General features: G+C 45.2%; 1 protein-coding gene across 2 annotated transcripts in view; it reads right to left on the reverse strand.

The window, feature by feature from the left end:
• Positions 1–10,372: 10,372 nt before the first annotated feature.
• SEPSECS (Sep (O-phosphoserine) tRNA:Sec (selenocysteine) tRNA synthase) overlaps positions 10,373–20,111 on the reverse strand; it is a 40,091-nt gene continuing 30,352 nt past the window's right edge. The window contains exons 11-12 of one of the 2 annotated variants that reach the window (XR_012673470.1): positions 13,783–14,059; positions 10,373–10,915 (exon numbers count right to left, since the gene is read on the reverse strand). The gene's annotated coding sequence lies outside the window, so the exon portion shown is untranslated. Of the gene's footprint in view, positions 10,916–13,782; positions 14,060–17,369; positions 17,465–20,111 lie in introns of those variants that run through there. The other variant, XR_012673471.1, reaches the window with a different exon arrangement.

The raw sequence follows: 20,111 nt of genomic DNA on the forward strand, positions 1-20,111 counted from the left end.
GCCGCTGCCCGCCGGCCGGCGGCCGCTCCCCGCCGCCTCCCGCGCCCTGACATCAGCGCGGCGCCGCCCCGCCGCTGCGCTGCGGGGCCGGGCCGGGGGCGGGCGGGCGGGGGGGTCCCGGCGGCGGCGGCGGCCGGGCGGTGCGAGGGGCGGTGCGAAGCGGGGGCCAGCGTCGCGCTCGGTGGCCCCCGTTCCTGCCAGCTCCCGAGTGGAGTTGAGTTATTTTCCTCCCAGCTAGCCTGAATTTTCTTAGGAAAAATACCATTCCCTGTTATAGTGTGAAATTGTGTGAACTTTCTTAAGGTTATGTATAGTTTACATTGTATACTGCATAGTCATACTTGCTAAAGGACCCCAGCTCATTGCAAGGAAGAGGATGACAGCCCCCACCCCAAAGAAGAAAGGGTAGCACTTGGACTACTGAGATATCACCAGCATCCTCGCCCCTCTAACGCCTTCCATCACTTGGCATCGTAGTAACTGTAGCAAGACCCACTCCAGGGACGTCTAGATCAAGAAAGAGGCAGATGGATGATGACGCCGTTGCTTTGCAAACATGCAATAGCGTGTCTGTGTGTCCTGGTTTTGGCTGGGATAGAGTTAATTTTCTTCCTAGTACTTGGTATAGCACTATGTTTTGGATTTAGTATGAGAATAATGTTGATAACACACTGATGTTTTAGTTGTTGCTAAGCAGTGTTTACGCTAGTCAGGGACTTTTCAGCTTCCCATGCTCGGCCAGGTGCACAAGAAGCTGGGAGGGAGCGTAGCCAAGACAGCTAACCCAACTGGCCAATGGGGTATTCCATACCATATGACATCATGCTCAGTAAATAAAGCTGGGGGAAGAAGAAGGAAGGAGGGGACATTCAGAGTGATGGCGTTTGTCTTCCGAAGTAACCATTACGCATGATGGAGCCCTGCTTCCCTGGAGATGGCTGAACACCTGCCTGCCGATGGGAAGTAGTGAATGAATTCCTTGTTTTGCTTTGCTTGCACGCGCAGCTTTTGCTTTCCCTATTAAACTGTCTTTATCTCAACCCAGGAGTTTTCTCACTTTTACTCTTCTGATTCTCTCCCCCATCCCACCAGGGGGGAGTGGGCGAGCGGCTGGGTGGTGCTCAGTTGCCAGCTGGGGTTAAACCACGACAGTGTGTTAAGTAGCAACAGATGAAAGCATGTTGTATCTGAATGCCCGAAAGGTATAAGAACCATGTGTAAAACCACATTCGGGGTGCCCCAATTTGAATGGGACACCTCATGAGCATGAATAAAAGCATTACTCTTGTAACTCTATCTTTTGCGTCCAAGCCTCTCTCCTCGGTCGGAACGGGCCAGTTGTGAAATTTTCATAACAATTTCCATTGCTGCAACCCCTGTATGTTGTAACGGTGCCTCTCACCATTTACTGCGCAGCTCCAGCATAGCCTCCTGTTAGGTAGTTGAAGACAGCAGTGAGACTCCTCTTCTTCATGCTGAGCAGACCCAGGTCTCATCATCTCCACCCATACATAAACCCTCCGGGAGGCAAAAATTCCGAAAGCATGAGCAACACCTGAGTGAGCGGTTTAATTCCTTTATCGCCTGATTAGGTAGAAACAAGGCAGAGAAATGACTTGCGGTCAGTGGTATTCCCAGTTTTCTTTGCTCAGTTTTATCTTTTCAGTGATTTTAATGATTCATGTAATATACTTCTTTGCAGGAGCTATTATGCACCACATCTGCATCTTCAACAACCACAATAATCTCGGGATGTTTATTTCATTGGCAAGCAGACAGAAATTGTTGTGAACCGTGAGCCCTGTTGGATTTTCCTGTCATTCTCTTCCGGCTGGGTCACGGTGCTTTATCCTGAGGTCACTGTAAACCCCCCAAAAATAAATACAAGAAAACTAGCGGAAATCAAAAGCTTTTGATACTGTCACTCACAGTATCCTTTTGCACAAACTGTCCAGCACACAGCTAGACAAGTCCGTAATACGTTGGGTGAGCAATTGGCTGACGGGTCGGGCTCAAAGAGTTAGAGTAAATGGGGTTACATCAGGCTGGCGGCCAGTCAGCAGTGGCGTTCCCCAGGGCTCAATTTTAGGGCCAGTGCTCTTTAATGTTTTTATAAACGATCTGGATGCAGGAATCGAATGTACATTAAGTAAGTTTGCCAATGATACTAAACTAGGAGGAGCTGTGGACTCCCTCAAGGGTAGAGAGGCCTTAGAGAGATCTGGATTGACTAGAGAGCTGGGCAATCACCAACCGTATGAAATTTAACACGAGCGAGTGCAGTCTTCTCCACCTGGGACGGGGTAATCCTGGTTATACGTACAAACTGGGAGACGAGAGGCTGGAGCGCAGCCCCGCGGAAAGAGATCTGGGGGGTTGGGTTGATGGCAAGTTGAATATGAGTCAACAATGTGCCCTGGCAGCCAAAAGAGCCAACTGTGTCCTGGGGTGCATCGAGCACAGCATAGCTAGCTGGTCAAGGGAGGTGATTGTCCCACTCTACACCGCACTGGTGCAGCCCCACCTCGAGTACTGTGTGCACTTTTGGGCACCTCAGTATAAGAAGGACATCAAACTATTAGAGTGTGTCCAGAGGAGGACGACCAAGATGGTGAAAGGTCTCAAGGGCAAGACTTATGAGGAGCGGCTGAGGTCATTTAGTTTGTTCAGCCTGGAGAAGAGAAGGCTGAGGAGTGCCCTCATGGCAGCCTACAACTTCCTCAAGGGGGGCAGCGGAGCGGGGGGTGCTAATCTCTCTCTGGTGACCAGCGATAGGGCACGAGGAAATGGAATGAAGCTGCATCAGGGGAAGTTCAGGTTGGCCATTAGGAAAAAGTTCTTCATTGAGAGGGTGGTCGGTCACTGGAACAGGCTCCCAAGGGAAGTGGTCACAGCACCAAGCCTGTCAGAGTTCAAGGAGCATCTGGATGACACTTTAGTCATATGGTTAATTTTAGGTAGTCCTGCGAGGAGCAGGGGGTTGGGCTTGATGATCCTTACGGTTCCCTTCCAACTTGAGATATTCTATGAGTCTATGATTCTATGACTCTATGACATAAAAAAGGCACAACAATAATTTCCCAAAATGGCAGCAAAGTCATGATGTTCCCATGAACCAGACAAGACATTTCTCCATGAAGCACGGCTGCTGTGGCCATCCAGGGATGTCATTTGGGAAGGCTTTGATGCATCCACCCTTTCCAAGTGGCACTCCACACAGTCAGGAAATGCAGTCTGGGTTTGGTATTGCTAGAAGGTTTTAAATGTCTGCAAATGCCATATTGGTATGTAAAGCACCTTCTCTGAAAGAAACATGCCTATTTCACCCCAAAGCCTTTAGGATCCCAATTCTGCAACTCAATTCTGCAACTTTTACTTGTGCTGAGCTGTTTCATGCCTACCTCTAAAAATCTCGCGGCACTTTTCAGAAGGGAAGCCTATTTGCCTGCTATCGCTCCCCACAATCAATTTTGCAGACAGGGTGTTTTCTAATTTAACTGCAATTTATTTGGCGATCATCTCCCCCTCCCCGGGGAATAGGAAGAAGGATTTTCTCTCGCTCTCCCCACCTGGGGCGTTTCATGCAGCTTCGCCTGCAGCAGCCCCGCTCCACTCAGTGAGGGGCTGCCAGGCACAGACCGCGCTCTCCGGGGGTCTCGGAGATGTCAAGGAGCCTTCCTCGTGAGCCAGAGGAGGATGAGGTGGAAGGGGAGGCAGGTGCAGCAGGGCCGGGGTACTGCACAGGAGGGAGCCGGCGTAGAGAGCGAAGGCTTCGTCAGAGGCTGAGGAGAGAGCCTGGAGCGCCAGCAGGACGCAGCAGACGGCCCTGTCTTGCTGAAACTAAAAATGAATGATTGTTTCAGAACATTCAAATGACAGAAAACAGGTGTGTGTGGGGGGTTAGAAATATAAATATGCATATACATACACACATATAAATTTCCTTAAGAGAACATTAAAAAATTGCTTGTTTTAAAAAGCAATGTATCCATACAGTAGCCCTGCATAAAAATGAAATCCTCTCTCTTCGAGAAGAAAAAAAGCATTGAAATAGAGCGCCAAAGAATGAGAAATAACACTGAAATGTGCATTGTGTTGCTTTCCTTCAAATTCCAGTTCGTAGGCTCAGGTGATTTTTTATGTAGACTTGCAGGTGCATCCGTTTAAGTCACGCCACAAATAAATGCAGTCAACTGCATATGAATGATTGTGCTATCAGATACCCACAGACAAAATGGCATTTCAAATGGGTAACACAATCAAAGAAGCACTCAGACAGCATGTCAATGGGCATGATATAAAAATCTGAAGATACGTGAGGTGCACGGATATGCCACGTCTTAAACAGTCACCAAAACTGGGTCCCCTGGGACACGGCATGGACCCCAGTGCAGACACGTACAACGGCGCACGTGATCCTCCAAGTGGATGTTAAATGGAAAATATTCTGATTCCCGGGTGAGTACGGCTCAGACGTCTTGCCACTTTGATGTATTATGTTAACACCGTCATTCCTGCTAACACGACAACTCTTTCTCTTTTCCAAAATCTCGGATATTTATCTTGAATTGCAAAGAGAAATGGAATCAGACGAGCATTTAGGAGCACATAAATATTAAAATAAATACCCTGATGTGAAAGTTGTCAGCTCTGTTTCTTCAAGATCAGGAAAGCATTTCTCACACGGTCTCATTTTTTCTTCTCAAACCTTTTTTCATAAAACCCCTGTTTTATTAAGTATAATATTAATGTGAATACAATGTAATGTAACGTATTAATGTATTTTTCCAGTAGCTTGACAGAAGTGGACAGTAGTGGACAGAAAGCTGCTGATCAGCTCAGCTCATACAAAACAAGAAGTATTGAAGAGAAGAACACTTTAACCTTTCGTCTGAGAAAATTTAATTTCTAGGTTAATTTGCAAATAAAAATTAGTTTTGTTGGATCACGACCGACCACCTGCCCAAAGTAAGAAATTTGAAAAAAATGGTGGGTGAGAGGAAAGTATGTCGGTAGAAGCGTTCCCACTATGAGGACTCTTAATTGCTTGTGACCCTGCTGTGGAAGAAGGTAAGGGAAAATTAATGCTCTGAGCAATATTCATCTTGCTGAGTGGTTTTCTTTCTTTCTTCACTCATGGTTGATGTGACCTTTTTGGACTCCAACTGCTAAAGGAGAGGTACTGCAACATGCAGAGTACATTATTATTATCTTGAATGTTCTCCAGCTTTCGTACCAAATGTTTAGTCTGCTTGGTCAGGATTAATTGTCCTTTGTGTTTGACTTCTGAAGATTTCTATTCCAGATCACACACCTGGTATGTTACTGCAGTTTTCCTTTAAAGAAGCGCAAAAGCAGTTTTCTTGCTGAAATGCAACACTACAAGATAGGCTTTTATGAAAACTATGTTAAAAAATATTCTCAGAAATCAAACAAAAGTTCAGCTTGCTGAATCCTACTTTGGGAGAGCTGGCAAGTCCTCTGCAGTGACACCCTACTCACCAGCCCCAATCTCTTACACCAGAGGTGTGCTGCTTGCCGCGTGTTGTGGAGGTGTTATTCACATTACACCAGAAAAAGAGGACTGGGTCACACGTACTGTCCTGGCTTTCGTGTTTTCCAAAAGGCCCCTAAACAGGGACTCACGGTGGCTGCAAACCCCCAGATCTGGAGAGGACTCACTATGGAAAGCGGAACAGGCAGAACAAGTTGGGGTGCCCCAAGGTTTTCACACATAGCTTCACATATGGTCCTACCCTGCAAAAAGGCTTCTTGAGAGAAGGTATTAGTAGTATATTAGCACCATGCATGGAATAAAAACTTAATAAAAATCCACGTGCCTTTCTCTTTCTTCACTTGTGAATGCCTAAGACGCTAAAGGAGCTGCAAGTTGTTCCTTGAAGAGCAAAATGAATGGAGTCTGACCAAAGGACATCCCCCCACGCCTCTCCTCCCCGCAGCATCCTCACCCTCCCGGGATCTGCACTTCCCCGCTACCTTGTGCAATGGTTGCCCTCCTTCCTAACAGCCCCGTGCCCCACCGCTGTGCCTGCCAGGTAGGCCAGAAATTGGAAGTACCTCCAGCTGGCGCAGTGCTCTGGGTGTGCCGAACCCGGCTGCTGCCGAGCGCTGGGTACTGCGAAGGGTGAGCAGAACGGGGAGCAGTCACGCGCTCCTTGCCTGCCCCTCATCTCTTCTTCCCACCGGCTGTCAGTGGGAACTCAGGATCTCTGCATCTTCCATCCTTCTCTCCAAACTGGTTCAAACCAAATGAGCTCAAAGTTATCAAAGGGTTCTGGCAAACAGACCCAAATGCAAACAGATAGTGCAATAACAGAAGTCTCATTTCTTTAAGACACCAGGCAAAAGAAAAACCCCGTAGAGAGGATGACAATTCTATGAGAAAAAGAGATTTTCATATTTGCAGGATGACTACATTTCATTATTTCGCTACGTGAAATTTGGTATGCTATTTGACCACCTAACCCCCCAAAACACCAATAAGGAATTTTAATTTTTCTCTTCCCAGAGAGAAAATCTTTCTTCTCTTAAAGTCAGAAAAAAAATATTTCTAAATTAGACTTGTAAATTAAAGTAAAATTCATCCTTTAAATTCTTAAGGACAGAATATCTATAGCATTGGCTACAGAAAAAGTGGTCCACTCGTGGGTGGATTATGTCCCTTGAAATCAATGAAACAGAACGACTGTATTTTTTTCCATGTATGGCCAAAGCTCAGATAACCTGCAGTCCCTCAAAAGCATAGGCACTTGAAAATAAATCCTTAGATAACCCATAATTTCAGATAACCCACAAAAAGAGAGAGGGAGGCTGGGGGCGAAGGAAAGCAGGCTTTGTGGGAATCATGTCAGGGGACTATTAAGATGAAGGAGGCCAGATTTTGCCTTGTATATACCTGTTTACTGACAAATTGTACAATCAGCTAATAAATTTTAATGCCATTTGATCAACTGCAGTTCCCTGACCATTTCACCCCAGTGCCGCTTATTGATTTCATGTGCACTGAACTACTTCAAACCTTGCCATTCAAACCAGGATTGCTGGGTACAGCATCCTTACGGAAAAAACAGCCACTAGGTCTTAGAAGAGGACCAGTTCTCTGCAGCCCCAATTTCCCTGAAAATGACCCCACATTGGCTTCTGCACGTTTGAGATGAAGCTAAAGATTATGTCCGTCACACAACAAACATGGCTCAGCTTGTAGGTTGTAAACACCAGGTTTATTCAAAGTAGTCAGACTTAATCTGACACGGCTTTATTTATGCTAGAAAGTGCTCTGATATTCTCTGAATTTCAGGAAAGTCAAACCCCATTTTCTCAGCAAAGGAGGACAGGCAGAACAGTCCAAGATTACCTGAAGAGATGTGGAGCAGCTTGGGTATATTGGCAGCATAGCATTTGGTGCCATCTTTGCTAGATTTTTCTCATCTTCCTCCTAATTTCTGTGTGGTTTTGGTCCGTTGCGCAGCCTGGGCGTGCTAAATGCTGCTGGAAGTGTGCAAGAGGCAGCGCTGACTGAAGGGGAAGGGACCTTGTCAAGCCCTGCCTGCTCCTTTTGCTCCCTCATAAGTCTGTCCTGCTCCGTTTCCACCACAATATTTATACACTGGATTACTTGTAGATGTTTCTGCCCCTTTGCCAGCTCTTTCTTCATAAAGCAACTACCTGAAGGTAGGTTGCTCATCGCTGGATGCCCTCCCACTTCTCTTGCCCACGTGGAGAGCGTCAGGATGGAAGGAGGCTCCTCCGATGCTGTTTATACTCATTTCCATGCGAGAGTCCCACCCTTCATTACCTCTCATCCCAGTCCCATGAAAATCATGTGTGGTAACCACTGTGCCACAGGGTGTAAGTAGTATTTTCACTAAGTAGGTTCTGTGTTTAATGATGTTACATTATGTTAAAATATGTTTTATATTTATAAACTATATTTATATTTTACTACAACATACAGCCTAACCCAGTGCACTGAAAAGCTTATCCCAATGTACAAAGATAGCAAAGGAAGCAGGCTTAAAATTGCAAGTATGAAGTAGGTGGCAATCATGATATGGAGGCTGCTAGCTCACAGTAATCATAACATTATTTTGCCTGATTTGGCAAACTATATCACAGACTAAAGTTTAATTTAAGCAAAGGATAAAATTGCCACATATATATTACCTATGTCAAACAGCTGAGCAAGACTCATTTAAATTGATTTGAGACAGTACAAACATTCCCGTGTGACGAGATCAGGCATATCCATGTGTGCATTTTGGCAATTAAAGGAGTGGCACCGGCATGGGAAGGCTGAGGAGCTCAGCGCTTACACTGCCGTTCCCCTCTGAATGCAACGCAAAGTCCCCGCTCCGGCTTTGAGTGAGCAAAAGCTAAAACTGGCTTGGGTGATGACTTCAGGTGCGTAACTCCAAGTGCACTTTTCCCACCCCTGCTCTGCCCATGGCTAATTACCCAACCCAGGAAAGCTTCCTGCCATTGTTCAAAAAGTTTTTTAGAAGCTGTCCAGACTTTTCACCCAAAATGTTCTTGATAAAATTTGAATTTTTCCTCTTGGCTCCCCAACCTGTTCCCTTGCCAGCTAAGGAGCCTGCCCTCTCTGTTCACCCCACCGCCGGAACATGCCGGGAGTTACCTCAATCTGCCTACTCCTCCCTTTGCTCCAACAAACCCTATCCAGACCAACCCTGGCACTTCTTCTCAGCTGCCACCATCACGCCAGGCCTCAGCGCTGAGAGGCAGGGTTGGGGGAGGAGATGACCGGCAGTGGGTGAGGATCAAGCCAGGGACCTCAAGACACCTCGGCCCATAGGTGTCCATGGGACCTGATGGGCTGCATCCAAGCTGCTCACAGTGCTGGCTGCTGCCCTTGTAAGGCCAGTGTCACCTTTGAAAGGTCTTGGAGAGCAGGGGAGGTCCCCAGAAACTGGAGGAAGGCAAATCTTGCACCTGTCTTTGGAAAAGGCCAAAAGCACAAACTGGGCAACACAAGCCAGTCAGCCTAACTTGGTCCCCGGGACCTGTCCAGTTTAACACCTTTATCAATGACACCATGAGTGCACTCTCGTCAAGTTCACAAATGACACTGGGGGGGACCAGTCAATACACTGCAGGGCAGGTCTGCCATCCAGAGGGACCTGGGCAGGCTGGGGGAATGGGCCACCAGGCATCTCCTGAAATTCAACACGGACAAATGCCACGTCCTGCACTTGGGAAAGAAGAGTCCCCTGCAGTGACACAACTGGGGCCGAGCTGGGCTTGAGCAGCTGTGCGCCCTAGCAGCAACAGCGGCCAAGAGCAACCAGGGCTGTACTAACAGGAACATGGCCAGGAGGTCCAAGGGAGTAACTAAACCCCTTTACTCAGCAGAAGGGAGACCACCCCTGCAGTCCTGTGTCCAGTTTTGCCCCCCTCAAAAGAAAGAGGATGATCAGCTGGGGTGAGTTCAGCAGAGGGCCCCCAGGCTGGCCGGGGTCTGGAGCACTTCCCTGTGAGGGCAGGCCAAGGAAGCTGGGCTTGTCCAGCCTAAAGAAGAGATGGCTTTGGAAGCACCTAACAGCAGCCCTGCAGCATCTACGGGGAGGTCATTGAGGAGGCAGGGCCAGAGTCTTCACTCAGAGAGAGACGTGGTAGGAGAATGAGAGACAACAGATGATGAAACAAGAGAGGTTCAGACTGGATATATGGAAAAAGGTTTTTCCCAGGAGGACAATCAGATAGTGGGACAGCTGCCCTGAAAGGCTGTGCAGTCTCCATCCTTGGGGGTTCCAAGGAACAGCTGTATCAAGCCCTGAGAAACCTGGTCTGACCTGGAGCTGGCCCTGCTCTGAGCAGAGGTGGGACTAGCGACCTCCTGAGGTTTCTTCCAGCCTGAATCATCCTGTGATCGCATGAGTCGGTGGTAATGGAGCCTTCTTTATGACTCCATAAACAAGGAGCCTGGTTGTAGGTGGTGTCACTGAGAATAGGAAATGCAACTTTGAATTTTTTTGCCTTCCCTATATTTAAATTCTCATTAAAAATGATGGATTATTTCAGGGTTTTTTTTACATCACCCAGATATATTCATATACATGCACGTCCATATATATAGAAACAGAGAGCGTCTGTGCATTTTCCTCTGTATATTTATCCACTAAATGCATGTTTTATAATCCTCAGTGTTTTGCAAGGCTACAGGGTAATCTGCTTCATTCAGTAGTTACTCTTGCTCAGGAAATGCACAACTGTCACAAATGCTCCACAGCTTGGTTGCTGGGTAAACCGTAGCTCATTTGTATTCAGCACCCTGCCTAAAAGTGATAAGAAGCCAAATACTCCTAGGAAACAGCACAAATGAAATACAGCACGCAGGAGGCAAAGTATTTATAGAAACAAAATATCAGCATTTTCCACACATTTACACAAAGCAATTTCAGTCTTTTCATAGGAAAAAAAGAACATCTCTGGCACTCATTTACTCATTTCCCTGCAGTCATATATTTTGGCCAAAAAGCACTGACTACATAGAAAACCTTCAGGTCACAGCAAATTAAAGATCAATGACAACCTAAAATAGACGCTGTCATATTTTCACTCCTAACATGTCTTTGTAAAAAGAGCATTGTTTTAGTAAGTAAATAACGTGACATTTCTGCTTGAATGGGATTTTAGCATCGTGGCTGAATCCTGCCCGCAGATCCCCAGCCTGCTATGAGAGAAAGAATAATATCTGCATTTAACTCCTTGGGACCTCTGGATTGATTAGCTGAAGTCCGTTAAGTGCAAGACAGAGGCTTGCTGATCAGAAAAGCAGCTGACCACATCTTCCTTCGTGTGTGCGTGCATCAGCCACAGCTCTCTGTTCAGGATGGTGAAGCCTTGCTGCGTTCAGGTGCGATGCCCACCTGCAACCCTGGGGAAAAACAAGACAAAATGTTGGAACCATCTAATACAAAGCAAAGAAATAAAACAGTGAATAAAAGAAAGCATCTGAACTGGGAAACAGCAGAAAGACATAAAAATCTCTCTTTTTGCTGCCATAGCCTACAATTGAGTCAAAAATATTTTAGACAGAAATTGTCTTATCTATTAGTAGAAAAGACATTAAATTTAATGGTACTAAGTAATCTTTTGCACACCTCTATTTTAACCTTCTTTCTCTTCAGTGTCTATCAAGGTTAAATAAGTGACTAAACACGTAGTGGTCAATACAAGCCAGTGGTTTACAAACAGCAAAAGGCAGGCTTGGTCACTACTGAAGGCTGTGCGGCAGGAGCCACGTGGTGCTGTTGGTTGCACATAGTTTGACAAGGTATTTTCTTGAATCTCTTTTCTGTCTGTATCTACACACACAGTGTCTGCAGGTAAAGCAAAGAAATATTAAAAAACGTATTCCTGCAGCACAGGTTTCTTGCTCCACAGGAGCAACCTGCAAAGCTTCAAATCTGTTCCTACCTGGCAGAGGAGTGACAATACGTAGCAGCCCTAGACAAGCCTGATAAAATGGAATAAACTGGGGAAAAAAGGATGCAGTTATAAAATGTTTAAAAACCTGATCCTAAAGCAGCTGCAAAACACCAAATCCAAGACTCTCTGTCCAAAAATGTGGAGGCCTTGCAAGTTCCTCTGCTTGCGAGAAATTGATGTAATGCTGTTTCTTCCAGAATTTCTGAGCCCTGTTCCTTCGGGCATTGGAGGGATTAAGTAAACAAAGACAGTTTCTGTGCTTCTACCAAGTCTCTTCCAGACAGCGTATTTCCAAACCTGCCCCTCTGGACTTTTTCTTAGGGTCATGCTTATTTAGGGTAGGTCTGACTTTCTGCTCAGTTCTGTGTTTTTCTCTTCCGTTGCATCTATAGTCAAGCATCAGAAAAGTTCCTCTTCCCAGATGATTCTGTTTCTTCAGTGAATTTACATATGTCTTATACTGTGTCTGATGCTGATACTAAGTGAAAGACGGTTGCTTCACCAACTTCTATAACACAGCTAGATTAGTATAAAACCTACTGGAGACAAAGATGAATATTCAAGCTCAAGACATCTGTTTCACCCTTCAAGACACTTACTGATTTACTGAGGTCTTTAAAATTAATGCGGACATTCCATTATGTTCTGGATCATATGGTTAACCTGATCCGGTTTCTCCAGAGCTGTAACGAGGCGTCAATGTTTCCAATTTGTGTACCCAAACAGCATCTATTTTCCTTATATCAGATTTTTGTTTCCCTTGCTAGCATCCTTGTCTACATTTCAATACTCGTAAATCATACTCATGCAACAAAAGAATTTCTTTTATTGTGAAGTCTCTTACAGGGTCAGCAAGATCATATCTAGAGCAACGCACATATGTTAGAAGCTGCAGTTCAGGAGACTTGTACTTTTCAGTTAAAGAAAGAAAGACAGGCTGGGAAAGTAAGCTAATAGCTCTCTGTACAAGGTCTAGGTGCAGAACACTGAAACCTCAGTAAACTATCAGACGGACCTTGAAGGCAGATGAGGGAGGGCACAAGCCTCTTCCCTCCCAAAAGGCAGGAGAATGGATCAGTACAACAGCTAACTCAGGGTAGGCTGGAGGGGAAAAAAAGGAAAACCTGATGTAGAGGTGCTAGATTAAATAATTGAGGCATCCCTTCTTGCACGTTGACCTTTCAGAGAAGAATGATTACGTCTGAAGTCAAGCAGACTGCACAGCCTGGGAATTTGGGCATCACCTACAGAACATGGTTTTGAGGTGGCCACCTCTTGAATGGCTTAGTTGTTGCCTCACTCTGGTGGGTCCTAAGTTCAAAAGGACTTAGGCTCTAGATCAGGCATACTTAAATTCAAAGGAGATGCAGAAACAGGACATTTCTTTGCCTCTGTCCCTACAAAAGCCTTGAGCCACTATGTTTTCTTAGAGCACCTTAACATACCATGGGATCAAGGCCTTCATGAAATGCAGTTCCAGCCATTACTTTTAAAATATCATTGTAAGTGCCACCTTCCCTGAACAGCTTTCTGATCACCATTCCTCAAGGAATGACAAATCTATTCTCAGTTTTGCCCCAGGCGATTCTCTAAGCCTCGAGGGAAGAGTCTTAGCCTGAGGCTTAGAGTCTCCTCTGGAGGTAGAGGAGGGATGTACTTCATCTTTCCAGGTGTGCCTGGAAAAAAAAAAATCCCCTCAATGTTCATTAAACTGAGCAGGAGGAACAAATAGGTTGGTGACCTGTGGCCTGATGACTCAGGAAGGTGGGGGCAGTGCTCCGAGGATGCCACCGCTCTTTGAGTGAGCGCTGTAGGTGCCCCGGCTGGGGAGCTCCCATGGCTGCCCGCCACACCTCCGGTCCTTCGGACCTATTATAGGGCTCACAGTTCCTATATTTTTAGGTCAAGGAGACTTCTGGCAGCTTCTTTATAAACACTCTGGGGGCTGTGGATGCCATTCAAAGGGGTTAGGGAGCGCAGCATCGCACTTCGAGGTACCCATGTCTTTTTTTGTTTCTGACTGTTAGGAAGTAAGCCTCCAGGGAGGCAGTCTCTTACCAGAAGTGTTGTGGCCTAGACATACCCTCTAGCAGGAATCAAGAGGGAGCTGAGGGTCATGGACTGGCCATACCGTACCTCAGAGGCGCTGGAGATGGCAGCTTTCCTCCTCTTATGGCCCACTCCAGACCCAGCTCGTAGACACAACCCCGAAGTACCCCAGTTAGCATATCCTCGGTGTCAAGTCTATTGCTTTTTATAGACAGCACCAAAAAAAAGAAGCTTAACAAAGCCGTTACAAATGCAAGCACGTACCCCGCGTACCACAGCTGCAAAAGGAGGTATGCTGATCTCTGGGGTGAAGCTTGGCTCGTGCAGTCCCTCTCCAGTCCAGCAGTCACTGGCTCTTCTCGGCTCCTGCACAGGGCTCAGGACATAACCTGCAATGCTGACAGCTGAATAGTGACGAGCCTGGTTCTCCCCATCGATGCAAATCTAACGTCATGACTTCAGGACTTCTCTCATCAGGAGAATTAGCACTACAGTTTCTGCTAGCTGGAGTAATGGAATATTGCTCTGAACAAGACAGACACTGAAAACAGAAAATATCTGTCAGTTTGAGTTCTGAATCAATGAGCTTAAAGAATATCCTTGCCTAAGATAAAAGACTGAAGTCACCGGAGTTATTCTATACCATTCGACTGACTTTGCTTTATATTTATATGACCTTTTTCTTTCTCTACATTTTCCCTTTTGCTTTAAAAAGCAGAATTTTAAAAAAGTTGTATTAAAGATGAATTTGAGTGAAAACGATTTATTTGTTTTGGAGCAACGTTAAGATCCATTTCCAGAAAGAATGGAAAAATACAGTCGAGATCAAAGAACTTTGAACAAAGACAAAGACAAAGGTAAGCTCTTCGGGAGCGCAGCCAAAGCTCTGGGCACGGGAATCATGTTCCCAGAAGTTCCTGCTTGACAGTTGGCTGCAACCGATGGGAGCATAGGGAAAACCCAAAGACCAACATGCAAGAGCGACTAAAGGTCATAGCAGCAAAGAAGGAATATGAAAAGATGAGATTAATCTGTTGGGAATTGTGTATTTATCAAGAATAGGCTTTGAGGAAGATCTGCCAGGAAGATGAGGCAGGCAGGAGAACTTGCTTGAGGAACAACTGGAAGAACATTGTATTGCATTTGGAAATAGCTAGCACCACCTATTGGTGACCATTTTAGGTGGGAAAATGCTGGCATATTCCCAAGTACATTTATGCAGATAAAAGAGAAAAGCCATTGCTACTATGATGTTTGTTTTTGTAACGGACACTTGAAATATTTATAAAGATGGGATTCTTAGTTGCACTTCTTGTGGCATACTTTAGGTTGATTCTCAATAATGCCCTGAGTACTTGGAAAATAAAGGGGTTTGAGCTTAATGAGATACGATTAGGCCAGCGTTATATCTGACCTCATTTCAATTAAAATAAGAGAAAATCCACTGAAAAGCCTTTCCCATGTCTCTCACACTTACTAGTATTTAAAAATACATGCAAAAAACTCCATATGCATTAACAAGCAACAGAGTGGAAAAGACTACAAGATAAATATCTGTAATAAAGAACTTGGTGCCCCTTCTCTCCAAAGCCCGTCTAATCAATCAAAATGTATTTTGCTCTGCATATTTGCCTATTATATTTGCTGACCTGTATGAGTAACGCTTACAAATATTGGCAGTCTTGTGCTTTTCGGGAAAGGAGATTTCAAGTAAGGCGCCATCCGTCATAGCATCGGTGTTCTTGGGAGCTGTTTACAAATAAGCTAGGACCTCTTGGGTTGTTCTGGGGGCTTTTAGTTAGCACTTGTCATTGTTATAGGAATGGTTACTGAATGGTTACCAACAATGAAGGGGTTTCTATAACGGCACATGTGACTTGGACATGGAGCTATACAGTTGCCGCCCTAGTAAGCCTACAATTTAAATGCATTAATTTGTCTATTCCCTGCACCCATCTGCTTTTACTTGCCCTTTTTTTGGGGGGGGGTTGTTGTCTGTTGGTGTTTTTTTTTTCTTTTATTGCTAGCCTGTTAGCTAGAAACCTCACTCAGAGGAAGCAGACTGGTCTGCAGTTCAGACAGGTTAAACATTAGTGGGAAAAGCCTGTGTGGAGAGACTTGATTAAGGGCCATCAGGAGCTGCGGTCGTTGCCCAGGCTGATGCCAAGTACCAGTGAGAGCCTCAGCTTTCCCTGAAGTTCATTTGCTGGTTGTCAACAGCCGGTAGGATCAGGCCCTGCTCCTGCAAGCTCTATTAACATCTAATTGCATTTGTTCAAAGGCGTTCCCAAACAGCTTTTATCTCATGCCTTGGTTATCTTTCTTGCATTTAACAATCGGTTAAATAACGGGCACAGGCGAGAGCGAACAATTCTGCTGGGACCTGCCTGTGCTTGGCCCAGCCGCCTGGTAGCCATCAGTGACCTGCGGATGTCCCAGCCCTTGTACAAACACGAGTTGGCCTGAAACACAGAGTGCAGTTTATGTCTCTGTCTACCACATGTGGATATTACTTAATTCTTTAATGTTTGACATTTCTGAATGCAGTTGTTGTTTCCATTAACTACTAAAAATATCAGGATTTCACAAAAATCTTGGAAAGGTATTTGTGTACTGAAAGCATTCATGTAAAATGTGAAATCATATGAAAAATTTTGTGTAGGTATGGATCAAGTGTGGCTTAGGTGACCAGGATTTATGGCACCTATTTTTTCTAAGAGAATAGTTTAAATTAAACTATTAGGATTTTTTTCTTTAAATATATCTCAGAAATGACTGGTTTTGTTAATTTTTGCCTTTAATTTTAGGTATTTTTGTATGGCTTCTATTTATTTTATTGTTGAGTCTTTGCAGTAACATTGAAACCAGAGCTCAGCAATGCTCTAAGGTTGGACAGAAATTATAACCTCATCGGAAAACAAGCCAAATCTCTGTGTATAGATGCAGCATATGCCGCTGCTGTTCTGCACTCTCTATCTGTTAAAATTCAAAGAAAAAGATCTACTCTGAGATAGAATCAGAAAGAAAATTAATGTTTCTGACTAACTGACAGGGCTGAGATTTTTGCTGTCAAAATCTTATTTTAGACACATTGTCTTCTGGGAAACTACCAGTAACAGCTTAAAAAAAAAAAAGTTTTATAATATGACCAGACTTCCATTGCATGTGGATAAGTTATTGGCTTAACTTTAAGCAAGCTGTATCAAGCTTTCCTAAAACCATAGTCTTCAAAGGTAGGATTGGCAGTGTGCAAGAGGCTATGTAACTATCATCGCTGAGGTACTTCAAATACTTAAGAAAAATATCTGTTGACAGGCCTGAAAACTGGCATTTTCTAGCAGTGCATATTCAGTGAACTGAGAGCTATAGAAACGGTGATGGCTCAGTGTCGCTTCTCTGCTCCTCCACTGTACCTCTGGAAGGAAATCAGAGGTCTTTGTATTTTCTAAGCTCCTTTTATCTTAGGCCCTTTGAAATTATCAAAGGAGTCAGCCAGTCAAAGCCACCAGCCTGGAAAATGGGAGCTGCTGATTTTACCCCCGTATATGCCATAATGTGGTATTTGGTCTTGTGAATCCTATAGCAAACCTTATTCAGGCAAAAACGTATTTATCCTTGTTCAGGTAGAAAACAGTTAAAAATGGAAGAGTTGAAGTAATCTGCACCTTAAAGAGAAAGTCGCAAGGACAGGGACAGCATGTGTCCCGAGCTACCTGTCTCGGGCATCAGACTTTGACCTGCTACTTTGGGCTCTCTGAGATGGAACCAAAGGGCATAACCAGCACCAGGAAGCACAGCTACACAAAAAGCAATTGGCACTCGAGGCGATCCTTCTGTCTTTACTTTCTTACCTATAAAATGGGAAGGATGCTTACTTAGCTCCATCTCACAGAATGATGGAGAAATCCATGCTTTCCATTTCAGGCTTTGTAGACCTCAGGCAAAACTGAAAAATACATGCAAGTGTTGTACAACCAAGATCTTAAAATAAAGAATCAAATTGAATTTTTAAATGAAAATATTTAGGGTTTTTTTGTACGTGTAAACGTTTCTCTGAGATCAGCTTTTCCCCTTTTTATGCCAGCTGCTAGTTTCTACTCGTCTTTTTGGAAGGCCTTGAAGCAAGTTGCTCATGACGTACATGCTCTTAGTCTGGACCAGTAACACGATCAATCTTCTGAGCCACTGTCATCCCCTGCACTTTCATGACACAACGCTTACACTGCTATATTTTACTGAGGAAATGAGGTCACCCAAGGCTCACAGACTCCTAAATACAAATGCCTGTTACTGTAGAGTAAAGCAGAAAAACAGGAGCAACCTCAACCCCAGCGTGACTGGAGAGCAGTGCAGCCTGAACAGCCCTGTCACAGGGGACACACGACCAGGATGTACTTGGGCATGAGGCCACGTAGCAAGTCCCATAGCACAGGGTTTTGCCAGGGAAATCTGTTTCTCTACATCCAACATAGGGGTGAGGAAGAGAGAGAAGAACTTCAGGACTGCCCCATAAATGCAAATAATATCAGCACTGCTGCAGTGAAACAACAAAAGTGGAGCAAACCGTGGGGAGGGGGAAGCTGAAGCTACCTTATCATTTAATAAATTCATGCCTGATCAATAAAGACGCAAAAGCAAATATAAACCCCCGGGAGTCCTGCCTGCACAAAGGACTGGGGAAGGGCTTGAGTTAGGGCTAGCCCCTCCAGAGAGCTCTGGAGTTACAGCTCCTCTACTCCACACCTAATTTCATATCCATTTAAACCTCTTCCGAGCAATTATGATCAGCACTTCACGGACACCAGCTGCAGCCCCGGCACTGCCAGCCACGGTCACGCTGGTCCGGGAGGCAGCACTGCCCGCGTCTCCTCCGTGGACGGACCCACCTCGACCGAAGGTGGGATGCAGCAGAAGGTGGGATGCAGCAGACGGGTGCAGCGGCAGAAATACAAAGCAGCAGCATGCAGGGAAACAAACCCGTAAGGTAAAAGGCAGAAGGAGAACACACAGCCACTGTAAGAAAAAAGGCAGGGGGTGACAGCAACTAACAAAGGAGGAGGGAGAAGGAACTGTTAGCAGGGCGAGAAGATTTATCATTGAAAAAATACCCTGCTCTTCCCAATGTGTTTATTTTGGGACCACATTCATTGTGCATGTGCAGCTTATCTCTGTAGCTCAGAGAAGAGTATAGATCAGCTCTCCGCTGTCACCTCGACTGACAGACAGCTGCTGCTGCAGCAGAGTGACAGCTGAAAAGCTGTGCGATTGATTCCAATACCGTCTTGCTCCGTTGCAGCTAACGAGGAGCTTGTGTTCATTCCACTTTTATTGAAGTGATTTCTTCTAATTGCCTATTTAACGCCTTAAAAAATACCGGGAGATACAGGTCAGTGCTCCAGTGAGCTGATGTTCGGGCAATGTTTTCCAGGTACAAATGAAGATTTGCTTATGCTCAACACAAAGGCTGCAGAGAAAAAAATTAATGATCTTATCAGGTAAAGCAGGTGTTGTGGTCACACCACCAAGGTCACTAGCATTAACAAAACGCTTCGAAAACAGAACTGTGGCATGTTCCCAGCAAGGTGCTGGAGTGCTGTAGAGATAATGTGCTCAGCCTCGAGGGGAAAAAAATATGATGCGTTAACGCTCCCTAACAGCTGTTAATGGCAGAGTATTGTGGGCAAGGAGAAGGATGTTTGACCTACAGTGCTTTGGAGGAAGATGTAAACAACTGCCTTGATTCCCCGCTGCTTTGCCTCTGCTATGGCCTTCTATGCTTGTGCCAAGTAAATGCAGCATATATACTAAATGCTCTCACATCAAACGAGCTGAGTTTTACCACCACTTGCACGGATATAAAAGTCTACTGAAAGTGCAAGGTAGGGGAAAATTAGGGCCTGTAAATGCAGGAAGAGGGGCTTATGCAAGAATGAAGTGAACAGACTCAGAAATGCAGTTATATAGCAACTAAATGAAAACAGCATCTTTTAACTCTGCTAAATGGTGCCCCAGGAGCCTTGTGAGTCACAGCTACTTGCTTCCATGACAAAAATACATTGTTATTGCCTCTTTTCCTGAGCCTGTTGCAGAGCCATCGCATCTAGAAAAGAGAAAACACAACTCCCTTCTGGATCAGCGGACCAAATAACCCAAGGTCAGCTGCGCAGTTCACTTCTGCTTAGCTTACACCTGCAGAAGGGCCACGGCAGCCCCCGCCGCGCTTCGCAGTGCGATGGCATTGCATTATTCGGCGCACAAAGCGTACCATCGCTGCTAATACCGGAGCTGGAACACCCTTAGCCCTGCTCCACTCCAGTAGCAAAACCACACATGCCTTACAGCCTTGCTGAAGGCGGTGGTAGTGTTTCACTCGCCACAACTTTTAATGCTGATAAGGGTGTGCGAGCAGTAAAGAAGTTTGTCCTGCCCATCTCAGTGCAAAAAAAGAGACCACAAAACTATTTACCTGTAAAAGACCACATGGATCCAGAAGTCACTGCATGAATTCACCACAAGGCACTGTGAAGAGTGTATGTAGCCTACAAAGACCTCCAGCAGCCACAACAGAGTCTTTCTGAAGACACAGAGAAACA

This window comes from Calonectris borealis, chromosome 4 (genome assembly GCF_964195595.1).
Source record: "Calonectris borealis chromosome 4, bCalBor7.hap1.2, whole genome shotgun sequence".
Lineage (NCBI taxonomy): Eukaryota > Metazoa > Chordata > Aves > Procellariiformes > Procellariidae > Calonectris > Calonectris borealis.